The 16,947-nt window shown below is 44.8% G+C and overlaps 1 long non-coding RNA gene across 1 annotated transcript in view; it reads left to right on the top strand.

Annotated features, from left to right (window-relative positions):
• Positions 1-533: 533 nt before the first annotated feature.
• Positions 534-16,947, top strand: part of LOC128352321 (uncharacterized) — a 29,359-nt gene continuing 12,945 nt past the window's right edge. Inside the window, exon 1 of the long non-coding RNA XR_008320321.1 lies at positions 534-637. This is a non-coding gene — a long non-coding RNA (uncharacterized LOC128352321). The remainder of the gene's footprint in view (positions 638-16,947) is intronic.

Below are 16,947 nucleotides of genomic sequence, written 5' to 3'. Positions count from 1 at the left end.
CTATCAGGAATAAGTAAATCTCATTTTGCCCCATTTAGGGCCATCCAAAATACTGTTGTGTGTACATTACCAATTCATTCTCCATTCTGGCTTCCATTTCTGTACAGCCCTTGCCCCCCACTCCACCAATTTCCAGCTTATCCAGAACTGGGACCATAAAAAGGAACATTAAGCAGTGGTTTAAGAAAGGTCACTTATGACAAGACCCAGAGTCATATAGCTGCAGAAACACCAGAGACCAGCTAGTTAAACTTCCTGAACCAAAGCAGAATCCAGGGATGCAAGTTCCATTGGACAAGGGGAGACAAATGTCTCTAGGCCCACAGGGCCTGGAGCCCCCCCCCCCCCGAGGCCCCTTAGCCAGTCCTCTTTGCCTCCTGGCCCCCTCTCCTGCTAGCCCTCCTGCTCTGGCCAGGGGAGTGAAGCAGCCTGCCAGCTGCTGCAGCCCCTTCAGTCTCCACCTCTCAGCTGTTTAGTGGGTGGGCGGGGCTTCCAAAGAGGCCTTCGTGCAGGCCTCCCTGAAGCCTGAATTTGAGTGCCAGCAGGAAGGAAGGAAGGAAGGTAGGTGGCCAGCACTGGCCACCCTTGCCCACCACAGCTCTGCCCAGCTTTTGACTCTTCAGCTTTAGTAATGGAGGTAGGGTATGATTTGCTTTTTGTGGTTATTCCCCCACCCCGGATATTTAGGGATGGCTTGCCATCAAGCTTTAATATAAGTTGGGGGGGAGGGATGTAGGACAGATTGAAATGACTCAATATTTAATTCAGAGATTGAGGAATTTGCTGGTTTTAAATTTTGTTTTAATTTTTAAAAAACTGTTTTTTTAAAAAGTAGTTCTACTCCGATATGGAAGAATCTGCCCGTTGCCTTCATAAAAAGCAACCCTATTTCAGCCGCAGCCTTTAGATCACCTGGAGTGACTGGGCGAGGGACTTTGGTTTTGAGCAGAGAGATGTGGGAGAAATATGTATATTTAAATGGAATTGGATTGGACAAATTGTTGGTTTTTAATATTTTTTAAATTAAAAAACCGTTAAAAAGGTACTATAAGTGGCTAGTTTTGTGACAAAAAATTACAAAGTCCTTTTGGTTTCAGTGAAATGTACTTCCAGCTAAATGTGGTTAGATTTGCTGCTTGGGGCTGCAATTCTCTGCACACTTACCTGGAAGCAAACTGTACTGAATTTGTTAGGATTTATGAGAAAACATACATAGGATTGCATTGCATGGTTGAAAGTCTCCTTTGTTAATCAGCAGTGAGCAGCCCATTTTAAAATCTCATCTCCAGGACCGCTCCAACCTTGTTATGCCCCTGGCAGAATCCATAACATAAGCTTTTGTTTTACGTTTTTATGTGATTTAATTATATGGTTATCGACTTTGTTTTGTGAGCCGCCCAGAGAATACTTGTTATGGGGCAGCTACATAAATTAAGTTGTTGTTGTTGTTACTAACATATATGCCATCAGCAACTGTTACAGAACTAGTGTATTTAGCTGAGCCCCCACCCCCACAAAAGGTGAGGGGGAATATCCTGTCAGCTTTCAAAACTTTCACACAAACCAAGGTTAAATCTCCCTTCTGCACAACAACTCCTAGCCTTGAGAGTTTTCACTTCCCCCTCCCCTCAAGGGTAAAAGATTCAAGAGAATTCTAATTTTGATGGTGGTTAGAAGCAAACAAGATTTGTTATGACCTCAAACCAAAGCACTTTGCTTAGATTAAGCCAAGATCAGTAGCTTTGTAAGTAGCAACTGATTTTCGTTTGTTTCAAACCACAGTTGGAAGTAGAATTCTCCCAACTCATGTATGGGCAGGAGAGGAAGGAGGATGTACTCACAAGGTTTGAAGGTGTTGCATGGAACTGAGATTTGACTTTGGTTCCATGTGATGTCTGAATCTTCCCAATTCGTGGAACAGAAGAGGAGGTTTTTTCCTCAGTGCCACTAGTTGTAGGCAAGAAAGGAAAGGTTTAAAGTAAAGGAAGTTTGATGAAGGTCTTGGGTACATATTTACTGTATACTAATCTCAAGTTCAGTTTGATTTCCCTGCAAATGGAGAGCCAGCGAGTTGTGGGGAGGGGGAGAGTGAGCAAGCATGTGGTGGGGAGGGGGCAAGTGAGAGAACAAGAAGGGAGTGAGAGAACGAACAGTGGGGAGGGGCGAATGAGAGAGCGATCAGTGGGGAGGGGGCAAGTGAGCAAGTGAGAGACAGGGAAAGGGGGGCTAGAGTGGGTGGCTGACACTGTGGTAGGTGTGGTAGGGGGCAAGGAGAGCAACAAAGTCCTAGTGCACAGATGCTCTGTGCAGCTCCAGCTAGTCTTCTTTAAAACTTTTGTATCCTAATCTTTCCACATTTGCTCAAATATCTGACCCTTGCAAGCTTTGAAAGTGGCATGGGGGGCAGAGAAGAGGGAAGGTTGCCAACAGCTTCTCTCTTTGTGCTTCTCACATGCTTTGTGAAAGACACTCCTTGCTAGGGATGTGTGCTATCCGTGGTCCAAACCGCAGTTCAAGAACTTTTTGGGCAGGGGGACCAGGAACTTTAAGAAAAAGGGAGAGCAAATCCTTAACTCCTCTCTGCTGCGCCATTCAGCTTCCTGATGGGGCAGCAAACATCCCTAGAAGCTCCACGCAGTGTCAGCACACACATGACATTGTGCAGGCACCATTTGTGTGGTCAGCATGGTGTTGCTGACCATGCAAAGTGTGTCTGCGCATACGCAGATGCCATGTGCATGCTAACACTGTGTGGGGCTTCTAGGGACATGTAGTACCCCAGCAGGAAGCTGCATGGGGTGACAGAGAGCAGATAAAGACCTGCTCTCCTTTTTTAGCCTACTTTCCAGTAGGCTTATGAGATCATCCAGCATTCTGTGTGTGTGTCCATGTGTCCATTCTGGCCCCACCATCAACTTCGCAATGCCTGAACCAATATGAACCAAATTGGGTAGAGTTGTAGGGACACATAGGGAAGCCTCAATGTCATCCACCCCAATTCAAGATGGTGGATGCATAAACTTTTGAAGTGCAAGTGGGCTAACATGTAGACTGCCTAACCGATTTGAACCAAATTTGCTATTGTTGTAGGGACACATAGGTCCTCAATGGTGTAGTTTGTGATGATGTTATCCACCCCGATTCAAGATAGCAGATGTGTGAATGTTTGAGGCACAATTGGGTTAATTTGTCTAATAGATTTGAACCAAATTTGCTGCAGCTGTTGGGACATATAGGGACACCTCAATGGCATAGTCTGTGATGATGTCATACACCCCAATTCAATATGGCAGATGCATAAATGTTTGAGCTGTAAGTGGGCTAACTTGTGGACCATCTAACTGATTTGAACTAAATTAGGTACAGTTGTAGTGAGTGACACATAAGGACACCTCAATGGTGTTATATGTGATGATGTCATTCACCCCAATTCAAGATGGCAGATGAGTGAACATTTGAGGTGCATTTAGGCTAACTTGTGAGCCACCTAATCAATTTGAACCAAATTTGCTACAGTGTAGGGACACATAGGGACACCTCAAAGGTGTAGTTTGTAATGATGTCATCCACCCTGATTCAAGATGGAGTTTTCATGAATGTTTGAGTTGCAAGTGGGAACCGAATTGGACTAAATTTGATACAGTTGTAGGGATACATAGGGACACCTCAAACACATAGTTTGTGATGACATCATCCATCCCAATTCAAGATGGTGTATGCATGAACATTTGAGGTGTAAGTGGGCTAATTTGTGAACTGCCTAACTGATCTGGACCAAATTTATTCCAGTTCCAAGGATAGTGAATGGAAAGTAGGCAGATTAGTTCTTCCTAGGACAACTTGTCTTAGTTCATTCTCCCTCTGCCCCCAAAGTGCTAGAACTGCAGTTTGTGCACATCCCTACTCCTTGCAAAGCTTGCAAAGGGTCAGAGTGGCGGCAAAGAGCTGCTCTGATGGTGGTGGAAGAGGGCATCTTGCTGCCGTCTTGGCACCCCAATAATCTTCTGCCTGAGGCGACCACCTTACTTCACTTCATGAAAAAGCCACCCCTGAAAACAGCAACAGCATTCAAAAAAGAATCTGAAGAGATTAGTTTAAAATATTATTTTTTTATAAAGCACCTTTAAAGTATATATCTTTTCTGCTTCAGTGACCACTTCACAATCCTCCCTCTGACTAGGAGCCAGGCCTTCTGCCATTTTCTGGTCTATTTTTGTTTGCTGTACTTGCAGGCTCCAGGTCTCAGGGACTCTCAGCTGGAAGTCTAGTTTTGAGTATGGCTGCTTATGAGCCTGGTGTGCAGCAGTACCAGGGGATGTCTCTGCTAGGGGCTGGAGAAAGGCATGGCAAATGGTACAGGAGCATAGCGAGGGGAGAGGGGGCCCGTGTTCACCCGCTCCCTGGCAGCCCCTCGGAACGAGGGAGATATGGAAGAAAATAGGGAGAGGTGGAGCTGGGGGTGGGTGGGTTCTTTGAACCCATTCGCTCCGTTATAGCTGCACCCCTGCAATGGTAGACAAATGCTGGAAGTGGGCTACACCCACAATCACCTAGTTTCTGGAAGAAGGGAGCCTTCTACATTCTTCCATAGATTAACATAGGTAACAAGAAACTTAATTATATGCAATTCCTCAATAAGGTATCCTGTGAATTGGCCCTCTATGAGCACGCAGCCTGTCCAGATGTCTGGTGCCTTCAACTGTGCCAGTTCAAAAATAATTGGTAAATGCAAGATCTGTGAGTAGCTATTTTGGATAAAATGAATAAATCATGAGCTCCCCCCCCCCACTTTATATAAGATCAGGGATATGATGTGTTTTCAAATCTGTCAGGATTATTAACTTCCAAGGAGAAGTTTCAGACAACATGCTCATTTCCTAAACAAAATACTGAAAAGAGACTTCTGTCTTTGATACTTGCTTTGGCAATCGAGTCTCTGTGGTGCCACATTTTGTATGTCCCTTGCAGGGGGCTTTCAGCAAGTAGTACATTTTTAGAAGCCTTTTTTGTTGCACACTCAACCGACCTGGGAATTGCTTCCTGTATAGGCTTCTCTGATTAAGAAAATTAAAGAACAAACATTTAGGAAAAAGCATTTCTGATTTAATTTGTTCTCTTGAACACTACTACCATTCAATTTATTTCCTTATTTGAATAACAATGCTAATGGCCATTAGCCAGAGCTTAAAAAAAAATCACCCCCAAACCCTAATGTGTTTGTGTGTACGTGGTAGGGGAGAATAACATCTTTTTACAGAACATTATGAATTAAGCAGATAGCCTAAATCTGTTGTGAATTTTTAAAAAATCAGTCTTTTCAAAAGCAGTAACTACTGTATGAATAGACACACAGCCAATTGTATGACTAATAAAGGAGATGAGAAACCAGACCTTGGACTCCATGGTGAAGCATTTATGTGGTTGTGGTAGATACAGCAATGGATAGTTTTGCATACCTGTTCTAAGCATCTCCTGAGGCTAAACTGTAGTATTTTTCTATACAAAGAAACTGCTAATTTCAGTTACATGAACTTGCTCTATCAAAGATATGTGCCTGAGTGCCTTCTCTCTTGGCTCCCACCCCACCATCGAATGGAGATGTTCCCCCTCCTTTAATAATGGGAAATAGAAAACTCCCAGTTTTTCCTGAACTGACAGGCTGTTCTGCTCCCACTAACCATTGTGCAAGCATATGTTGTGATGCTACTTCCATTGGGAATCATGGGGATATTTTGTACAGTCTCGCAGCAATGCAGGTGGCTCTGTAGCTGTCCCTGTTATGCTGTGCTGTATGTGAACCATCCCCATAATGCTGCACTGCATGTGAGCTACTATATGTGTGAGAATGGAAACTGGTGCAGACGTACTGAATTCCCATGACATTGGAATGATAACCAATACTTTGTCAGGGATAGAACTGACATTAGGGGTGTGCATGGAACTGGTTAGCCCGGTTCGGTTCAAGAGAAAGCTGCACTCAAATCTGACTGGGCCAGTTTGGTCCGGCCCTATTGAACCACCCCCCCCCCCGTTGGTTCGGGTGGGGTTCACGGGGGGGTTCATGATTTTTTAAAAAAAAATTAAATAAAATATTTTAGTACCTGTAGCCCCTTCGGGGGACTTCCTAAAAGCTGGGGTCAGCAAAGGTTCCTCCTCCCACCACCAGCCTTGTTTATCACTGCCCTGGCCCGTTCAGGCCTCTGTAAATCGGCATGGTGGCTATTTTGCCTGCCACTGCACATACTCAAATGGCCTCTGTGAGGCCTGGATGGCCCAGGGCCTCGCAGAGGTCATTTGTCTACTTTCCCCCCTACTTTTATTAAAAAATGGCTGCTGCACATGCTCAAATGACCTCTGCGAGGCCCTGGGCCATGCCAGGCCTCACAGAGGCCATTTGAGCATACTCGGTGGCTGGCAAAATGGCCACCATGCTGATTTACAGAGGCTCGAATGGGCCAAAAAGGAAGATTTTATGGGCTGCGGCAGTGATAAATGAAGCTGGTGGGGGGGAGGGGGAACCTTCACGCCCCCCGGCCTTTAGGAAGCCCACCAAGGGGCTACAGGTACTAAAAAATCGTATTTAATTTAAAAAAAAAACATTCACAAACTGGTGCGGGGGTTTGGTTCTGGTCCAGGTGGAATGGGGGGGGGTTCGGTTTGACTCTGAACCCCCGAATCGAACCATCAAACCACACACCCCCGATCCAGTTTGCATACCCCTATTTGACATCTGTTATTATGCCAGTCAGTAGGTTCCTATAATCTAGGGAATCACAATGAGGCACTTTGAGGGTTCTGGTGCAACCGTAATACACACATGTAATTTCCCCACATGAAACGGTTTAATCTAATCAAACATCCCAGTCCTGTACACCCTTTTCTTTTGTTCCATATATATTCATATCACCATAATTTTTCCAGGAGCATCTTTGTTCAACATACTCATGGCCTGCTTCACTCTATGCTCTATGAATGGCATAGAACTGAACTGTAGTATGACAACATTTTTTTTTCTTAACAAAGTTCACTCAGGGGGATTTAATAGAACTCTTCCCTACTCAGAATAGGAACAATATTCCTCATATCCAAACATATATTACACATAAGGAGAAGTTTTAACAGGTTACATTACTGTCCTCTGTCTTCATCCAAAATACACCTTTCCTTTGGGTATTCACCATCCAGTTGATGAGGCATTGGCTTCCCCCATCAGTCCAGCACCCTGCATCATCTTTTCCTTACCCCATATGACCAAGGTTTTATTCCATACCTGCATGGTAATATGCCGTGTTAGAGTTATTGTATGTTGGATAAAACAAATCTGAATGTCACATTGTTCCAGATCCTATGCACAGTATGTCCACCAAAGACAATTTGGGTCCTTGGATAGTCAACAAGGGGCCATCCTTGTTGTCAGTCTTTTCCCACTGCTATGCTGTATTGGCATATAGTATCAATTGAAAGGCTTCTTGAGAGGCCCATCTTCCGCACACCATAAGCAATGCTGAGAAAGGAGTCACGTTCTGGTTGTCCACAGAAGTAGTGGCCAGAGGATCAGAAGCATCAGCAAGAAGGCACGATACACAGATATTTTGACAATTCCTCATAGTTTCTAGAATTCCTTGACTTTTTACGGTCACCCTCAGGAATCACTATAGAATGGAAGTAAGGAAAACAAGGGCTTTTTTGGCCCCCAGATAGTTATGCTTATTCTTTTTCTGAAGAGCAGAAATCAATAGGAGACACACATTCCCAGTCTCTAGGGTGGTTCTCTGAAGGTTTCCATGCTTCCATGCACAGGTTTACTTGCTGTTGTCTGTCCATACTGCAGCATAGAAATATCACTTATAGGCCCTCTGGCCTTTGATACAATACCATGGAATACCTCAGCTCACTTATTAATTGCACATACTAACAATTACTATTTTTTTGTCTCAATCAGCAATAAACGACGATCTTTACACTCTCATCACACTGTTAATGAAATCTGGAATAATCAAAAGTTATTCCCAGAAGGATCTTCCTTTTCATTCCTCCTCCCCTCAAGTTGTTAACTAGTCTCAAAGCTGCATCACATTTTTTCCCCTTTTTTTGTTCTTCAGCCATTATACTCGCATCATATCCATGGATATATTTTAATCATATGATTTCTTTCCAAAGCCCATTTTTATAGGGGTTCTCTGGGCAGATACCACCTGATTCCTTTCTACTGAAATGAAGCATTATCACATTTCAACCAGCCCTCCTGGAGGGCCATCTCTAAAATGTCTTGAGATTATCTTTTCCCCCTCCAAGTTAACAATGTTCTGTCATTTCAAACAAAACTCTGAAATGTACATTCTAACAACAATGCTTCCACAATTATTCTCATTCTGTAGTGACCTTAACAGTCCCTACTGATACATTTCTCTCCTGTTTTATATTCTACTGATAATCAAGTATTTTATGATTTTCCAGTCTTAGCTGGGTGGCAGTCTCATACCTTTCCCCCAACCAAATATTCTGATCCTCAGGGATCAGAATGCTGAGAAAAGGAATTTTGATTTAATTGCACATACATTTTTAACCTATTGCTTGACCATGCCCACATTCATTTTATCTAATAACCCACAGCTTGTGTGTGTGTGTGTGTGTGTGTGTGTGTGCACGTGCATGTGCATGGCCACATGAAGAGAACCCTTGCTTCTTGCACAGTGCCCTCTAAGGAGAGACAATGGGTTAATTTTCATTAGGTTCTATTTGAATGGAGGAATAAGGGGACTGAATATTCCATTATGGGTGGCAGTTAAACAGCTTTCCCAACAGCTTATATGCATAAGGAGATAAGTAAGTTGTCAATTCGTGAATACATAATTTGAACTCATTATAGTGAATTATGGGACTATTTGAATACAGAATTATGATCATATCATCTCAGTGCCAATCAAAATAAATTTATTGAGGAAAAACATCAAATGTTAGCATTTCCCTCTTACATGACCATTTCATAATGGTGTCAAGAAATTTTTAGGGGGCGTTATCTGACAAAAGATAGGAAACTTCTTTAACATGCTCTTTTTAAAAGTATAGAATGCAGAACAGAATGGGAAAGAATGTGAAGTAGCTGAAGGATGCACTACATCCTGAACCAGCATGAGGGGAAGAAAAGAGGCAGTTGTGTGAACAGAAAAGAAGAACTAGCAGTTTAATATTCTAGACAAAGAGTATTCATAGTGAGGAATAAAGAAGTCAAGTCGGGCTGACTTTGGTGGCTGAGATCTCATGCTGCTGCTGCTGCCGCCTCAGTTTCCCCAACATGTGAAAAAGACAAACAGTAATACCTTTTTGTTACTTGCTATTCCTTATTGTAAGGAGAAAAACATTCCTTTGGACAAAATCAGTTGAGATAATTGACCTTTCATTCTGCCCTCTGTGTCACTTTTCCAGAGAACATTTTATTGGCCACATTAATGAAAACTAAGGTTGCAAAGGCAGCTCTCACCACCTGCACCTCCCTGCTGCCACCAGCAATCCTCAGGTCCAGGGCAGTGGGGGCCGCTGGCACAGCATCCTCTTCTCTGCAGCACACCCCTCCAGCACCATTCTCACCTTCTGCATGTGCCAGCAGGTCCACAGGCTCCTCCAGCAGGACTTCTCCCCTGCTCTCACATATGTTGTGCAGGATGCAGCAGGCCACAATCACCTTCGGCACTAGCTCCTCCTCCTTGACATCCAGCAAGGTGTAGAGGGTGTGCTACCAGGCCTTCACCCTCCTGAATGCCTGCTTGACCATGATCCTGATGCTGCTGTGTTTCATCTCCAGGGCACCTCTGGGTGTATGATAGGGAGTGACCATCCACTCCTGGAGGCTGTATCTCCGGCCCCCCAAAACCAAAGCTGGTGAGCTTCACCATTGCCCACCCACCTCCATGGATGCTACGTTAATCCAGGTACCAGAGCGCAGCTTCAAAGTCCAGAAAATGACTGTGTCGTGGCTTCTGCCCAGCACTCTGGCATAGATGTCCATGCCCCATTGAGTCCACTACACCTTACAGGGTCATGGTGTAGTAATGTTTCTGCCTGTAGTACTCATCATGGCATCGGGTATGTATGCTAGCATTTACATGTATTTGCCATCTATACAGCCAATGATGCCCGGAAACCCCTTCTGCTGGAACCAAAATATCACTTCCTGCAGGTCACCCATGCAGATCACATCTTCCAGGAACATTTCCACCAGAAGGTCCACCACTTCTTTGACCATATTGCAGATGGTGGAGGTGCCATTGCAAACAGATTGCTCAGGGCCAGGTAGTTGATATGGGAGTCCAGTTTATAAACTGTTTTGGCAAGCTGCTTGCATGCTGGCATTGCCCGATGCATCTTAGTGTCCTACTGGCAGATAATGTGCTCCATATCACTTGCCAGAAAGTCAAAGGTTCCCTGAGTACCCACCCAGTACCCACAGTAAGTGCCTCCATTGCTGGGCTCTGTGCCTTGCTTCTTCTTCCATAGTGTTTAGACCATCTTCTGTCTCCTCTCCAGGATGGGAGAGCTGGTCTTATGGTAGCAAGCATTACTTATCCCCTTAGCTAAGCAGAGTCTGCCCTGGTTGCATATGAAAGGGAGACTAGAAGTGTGAGCTTCTAGTCATATGTGAAATATTCCCCTATGGGGATGTAAGACATTCCCCTCAGGGAATGAAGCCGCTCTGGGAAGAGCAGAAGGTTTCAAGTTCCCTCCCTGGCTTCTCCAAGAGATTCCTGAGAGAGATTCCTGCAGGCTGAGAGAGATTCCTGCCTGCAACCTTGGAGAAGCCACTGCCAGTCTGTGTAGACCAGGGATTCTCAACCAGGCCATTGGGGCTGGGGATTATGGAGCTTTGACTGTGCATGCTGCCCAATTGGGCATCCAGGGGCTTTGTGGTGGGAAGAACTGCTTGCCCACCTAACTCGCACAGCTACAAGAACAAAGGAGTGGTGTTCCATGGCGAGAGGGGACTTGCATTCTTTGTGCCTTGCCCAATTATGGTTTCAGCCAGCTGTTTCTGATGCTGGCACACCCTCCCACTTCATGCCTATTAGGCTCATGCACATGGCCCATTTATGGCCTGCTTCCTGCACACTCTCCTTGGTTCTTGGAGGACACCAACCCTTTTATGCCTGGATGTGTGTGGGCCCCCTCTCTCCTGCACAGCCTAAGTTACCAGCCATGGATTCCCTCCTTGGCAAAAGAGCCTGTGCAACTTGCCTGCCTGCCTGCCTTTTCCATCCAACTCCATTTAGGACATTGTGGGCACATCCATGCTTCTTTTGTGAAACCTCCAAGTGGGCCATTCAAGAACTTAGATGCTGCCATGCACATGCAGCCCCTCAGAGTGTCAATGCTGCTGCTCCCTTCTAGCATTGTCAGGAACCCCCTTGTCCTTTGCAAGCTGGCAGTGGATGTGTGGGCTGAAAGAAAGAAGTGTGCAACAGTTTAAAGAGAAAAGAAATAAGCTTATTCCTAGAAACAGACAACATCCTCTTTGGAAAGCAACAAACGGTGAATTTTGAACAAGTGAGTGTGAAGATTGCACTAGAAGCTGTGTGTTGGCTGGAAAGCTTGTGGTTTCAGGGTTTACCAACTTGTGGGGGGGTGTCTAAATGTACTGTAAAGTGCCTTTTAAAAATGAGGCAAGGCAGAATGCAGCTATGCCTGTTATGTGGCATCCACCTGCTCAGGAGCATATAGACAAAGGTTGATGGTAGAACCTACGTGGTGAAGGATTGGGTGGTGGTTTCCTCAAATTCCCCTCTGCTCTGCTGTTGGAGAGCAGTTGCTTGTGCATGGCCATCTCTTCCTGGCTCCCCAGTCTTCCTCTTCTCTTTGGAGCAGCTCAAGCATGAAAGTGGTTGAGCTCTGCCCCCTTGCATGAAGGTCTTCTTTTTGTGAGCGGAGGAATGGCCCATTTCTGAACGCTTACTGGACCCCTTTAGCTACAAGGTTCATGGTCTGGGTGGGATGCTGCAGATGCAGGGGCCTTGCATGGTGGGGGCTTCAGGGCTGCACCAGGAGGGCTGCCCTTCTCCTGCTTGCATGGGGCCCTACGGTGTCAAGTGCAGAGGGCCTTGCACTGTGGCCATGGGCTCCGTATGCACAGGGGAGTTGGCTTGTTGCCCAGACATGCCTGCTGGCTGACTCCCGATGGCCCTGCATGTTTACCCACAGGGGGAGGTCTTAAGTGGGTATCAGGCATCAATGGCAAATGCTCACCCTATGGAACCCTAAAGGTCCCTTGTGATGGTCCAGGGGGCACACGACTGGCAATCAGGTTGGGTGTATGCAATGGGCCATCTGCTGCATGCATGCTTGTGGAGGACTGAATGCATGTGGGTGTTGCCATGTGGGTGATGTGCAGGGACATGCCCTCAAGGCCTCATAAAATGTATATATGGCAGACAGGTCATAGATGCAGTAGAGTGCATCAAACAAAGGGACAGCTGTAGGACAACTAGAGTGGTCATTGGTGACAGATTCATCGAGTGCTCATAGGGAGGAATAAGCCAGGTGCATGAGCATGCCAAAGGGTGGCTTTGGAGGCCTCCTGGCTCTACATCTGTGCCATATAGTTGGAGCAGGACAAGGTTCCTCTGTGCACATGTGATTATGAAGGTAAAGCACTGAGGGTGTGCCTGTTGGGACATCCTCCTCAGATCTCACAGTGCCCTCCTGATGTATCCCCTTATTGTGTGGCATGGCTGTTAATCCAAGTGCCCACTATACACAAGTTCCAAGTACTTGTAGTGCATGAAGAAACACAATAAACATTTGACTGGGGCTCTGCTTTGCTGTATCATGTGTCACAGAATCTGGTTTAGAGTTATCTATATCTATATCTATATCTATATCTATATCTATATCTATATCTATATCTATATCTATATCTATATCTAGCACATTCCAACACCACTCAAGAGACTCAGCATATAGGTGTTTCCAATGCTAGAAGCCTCTGAGCCAAGATGAGGAAACTGGTTGCTACCGAAAACATAGCTATAATGGGCATAATGAAAACCTGGTGGAATCGTAAGAACTGTTATTCCTGGATACAAACTCTACAGAAAGGACAGGGAGGGGACGATTGGGGGTGGAGTAGCACTGTATAATAAAAAGGGGATAGAATCCAATAAAATAGAAAAACTAGGAGGAGCGGAGTCCTCCACAGAATCATTATGGATGATGATATGTGGACAGAAAGGAAATGTGTTACTAGGGACGTGCTATCACCCTCTGGATCAAAATGCTGAGAGTGACCTGGAGTTGGAGAAGCAAATCAGAGAGGCATCAAAGAGAGACAGCGTGGTAATAATGGGTGACTTTAATTGCCCTTTCATAGACTGGCCAAATTAATATTCAGGTATTGACAGAGAGGCCAAATTTCCATACATGCAGACTGTGCCTTAGAACAGTTGGTAACAGAAACAACCACACATATATACCCACACACTTTGGTCTAAGGCACAGTCTGCATGTATAGAATTTTTATTTTTTTTAATATATATATATATATATATATATATATATATACACACACACACACACACACACACATATACATATATATATATATATATTTTTTTTTACACCGCCCCAAACTTTCTTCTCCGGGCGGTTAAATTCACATTCAGGCTTCTAGATGTGCTAAATGACTGTACCTTAGAACACTTAGTCATGGAACCGACCAGAGAGATGGCGACTTTGGATTTAATCCTGAGTGGAGCCCAGGACCTGGTGCAAGATGTCAGATTTGTAGAACCATTGGGAAACAGTGATCATAGTGCGATACAATTCAGCTTACATTTGAGTGGAGCACTGCCAAGGAAGTCCAACACAGATGTGTTAGACTTCAGAAGAGGAAACATCTCAAAAATGAGGGGATTGGCAAAAAGGAAGCTGAAATGGAAAGTCAGGAATGTCAAATCACGCCAGAACTTTAAGATAGTGGGTAAGGTCTCAGAAATTAAAGAGAAGGATAGATTCAGCCCTGAAGCTGCTGGGCAAGAGGCTATATAACCTGTCCTCATGAAGATCTGACTCGGGCAACTGGAGACTAGTGCCTGTCCAGAGAGGCAAAGTGGAAAGCAGGAGAGTTGTAGGAACTAGTGTGGAGAGATGCCTATGAGAATGGCTTCTTGGTGTACCCAGCTTCCTGTGCCTGCTAGGTAAGCTGGCTGGATTGGTATATGGTCCAATCCTTCCTGGCCTAATTACTTCATTTGCAACAGGTGTTACCTCTCTTGTGAGAGGATGAGGGGAGTTTTCAAGATCATCCTAAGTCCAAAATGGCCTTGGATGCCAGATAACTCACAATATTCATTCATTCATTCATTCATTTATTTTAAATATTTCTATCCTGCCCAAAACTTGCGTCTCTGGGCAGTTTACAATGGAAATCATTTAAAACATCAAATCAATTAACAATTAATATCATTTAAAACATTTTAAAAAATCTAAAATATTTAAAACCCAGTATTAAAATTTTTAAAACTATAAATCTAATTAAAAGCCTGGGTGAATAAATGTGTCTCCAGTGCTTTTTAAAAAGTTGCCAGAGATGGGGAGGCTCTTATTTCAACAGGGAGCACATTCCAAAATCCAGGGGCAGCAACAGAGAAGGCCCATTCCTGAGTAGCCACCAGACAAGTTGGCGGCACCAACAGACAAATCTCTCCAATACCTTAGCTAAGGGGATAAGTCATGCTTGCTACCATAAGACCAGCTCTAGTTCTGGAGTCTGCTTAGCCGGGCCCGCATGTAGAGAGAGGGTGTGTGAAGCTAATCCTCTTTGCAATTTGTGTTACTTGAAGCCCAAATCTTGGGGCAACCAGTCCACTGACAACTAAGCAACTTGTCCCCATGTATAACATAAACAGGGAGCTCACATTGCTGTGCAGCTCCTGATCATAGCAAAAGTGCAATCTCCAAGCCTGGAAATGCAGTTGCAACTTGGGAAGCTTCCAGGAGCAGGCAGAATAAGCTCAGCTGGAAACTGAAGATAAAGTGATTGCAGAGCAGCTGATTGAGTTATTTGCATCTGTCTTCACAGTGGAGAATACTGACCATATACCTGCTCCAAAAATGAGCTTCTCAGGCTAGGAGGCTGCAGAACTGGGACAATTTGAGGTGATGAGAGAGGATGTTCTAATTTTTAGGTCTTTAAAATCTGAAAATTACAGATCTCCAGGACCAGATTGCATCCACCCAAGAGTTCTAAAGTAACGCAAATGGGAGATTACTGATCTGCTAGCAAAAATGTGTAACTTTAGAGTTTTTGGAGAGTGTCAGCAGACATGTGGATAAAAGTGATCCACTTGACATATTATACTTGTTTTTCCAAAAAGCTTTTGACAAAGTTTCCCAGCAAAGGCTCTCGAGTAAACTTAGCAGTCATGGGATAAGTACAGGTTCATGTGTGGATTGGTAACTGGTTGAAGGACAGGAAACAGAGGGTATGAATAAATGGACAGTTTTCACAATGGAGGGAAGTAAGGTCCCCCTAGGATCTGTAGAGGGACCAGTGATCTTCACCTTGTTCATAAATGATCTAGAACAGGCCTGCTCAACTTCGGCCCTCCTGCAGATGTTGGCCTACAACTCCCATAATCCCTGGCTATTGGCTACAGTGGCTGGGAATTATGGGAGTTGTAGTCCAAAAACATCTGGGGGAGCCTAAGTTGAGCAGGCCTGATCTAGAAGTTGGGGTAAGCATTGAAGTGGCCAAATTTGCAGATGACACTAAACTATTTAGGGTAGTGAAATCCACAACAGATTGTGAGGAGCTCCAAAAGGATCTCTCCAAACAGGGGGAGTGGGTGACAAGATGGAAAGTGTGGGCAACAGTGAAAAAGACAAAATCCCTGCTAGGAATCATTAGGAAGGGGACTGAAAATAAAAATGCTAATATTATAATCTTATACATTTGGAATAAGGCATGCAGTTCTGGTCACCATACCTTAAGAAGGACATTGTAGACTGGAAAAGGTGCAGAAGAGGGCAACCAAAATGATCAGGGCCCTGGAGCACCTTCATTATGAGGGAAAGCTACAGCATCTGGGACTTTTTAGTTTGGAAAGGATGTGACTACTGGGAGTCATGACCAAGTTTCATCAAACTATGCAAGGAATAGAGAGAAAGGACAGAGAGAAATTTTTCTCCCTGTCTCACAACACTAGAACTAGGAGTCATCCACTCAACTGTTGCACTGTAAGATATTCCCTTTAGGGGATGGGGCCACTCTGGGAAGAGCACCTGAAGTTCCAAATTTCCTCCCTGGCATCTCCAAGATAGGGCTGAGAGAGACTCCTGCCTGTAGCCTTGGAGAAGCTGCTGCCAGTCTGTGTAGACAATCCTGAACTAGATGGACCAATGGTCTGACACAGTATAAGGCAGCTTCCTATGTTCCTAAGGCCAGGAAAGTTAGGACTGACAAAGGAAATACTTTTTCACATGCCATGAAATTAATATATGGGATTTTCTGCCATGCTATATGGTCTTGTCCACTAGCTTGGATGGCTTTAAAAGGGACTTAGACAAATTCACGGAGGACAAGTCTATCAGTGGCTACTAGCCTGTTGGCTATAGGCCACCTTCAGTCTCAGAAGCAGGATGTGTCTGCATAACAGTTGCAGGGGAGCAACAGCAGGAGAGAGGGCATGCCTTCACCATTTTTGCCTGAGGGCTTCTCAAAGGCATCTGGTGGGCCACTGTGTGAAACACGATGCTGGACTAAACAGGCCTTGGGCCTGATCCAACAGGGTTTTTCTTAAGAGGCTCCCAGTGTCATCAGAGCAGGCACCTGCAGAATCAGGAAGGGTTTTTATAAAGACCAAAGGGTGCTCCTGGAAGGGTCTGGGCCAAGTTATCTTGCCTGAGTAGTAGGCTATAAAACCCAGGAGCCCATGAAGAGACACTACTGAAGCAATTTCT

Source organism: Hemicordylus capensis, chromosome 3, assembly GCF_027244095.1.
Source record: "Hemicordylus capensis ecotype Gifberg chromosome 3, rHemCap1.1.pri, whole genome shotgun sequence".
In the NCBI taxonomy this organism is placed as follows: Eukaryota; Metazoa; Chordata; class Lepidosauria; order Squamata; family Cordylidae; genus Hemicordylus; species Hemicordylus capensis.
This window is presented reverse-complemented; position numbering and strand designations above follow the sequence as displayed.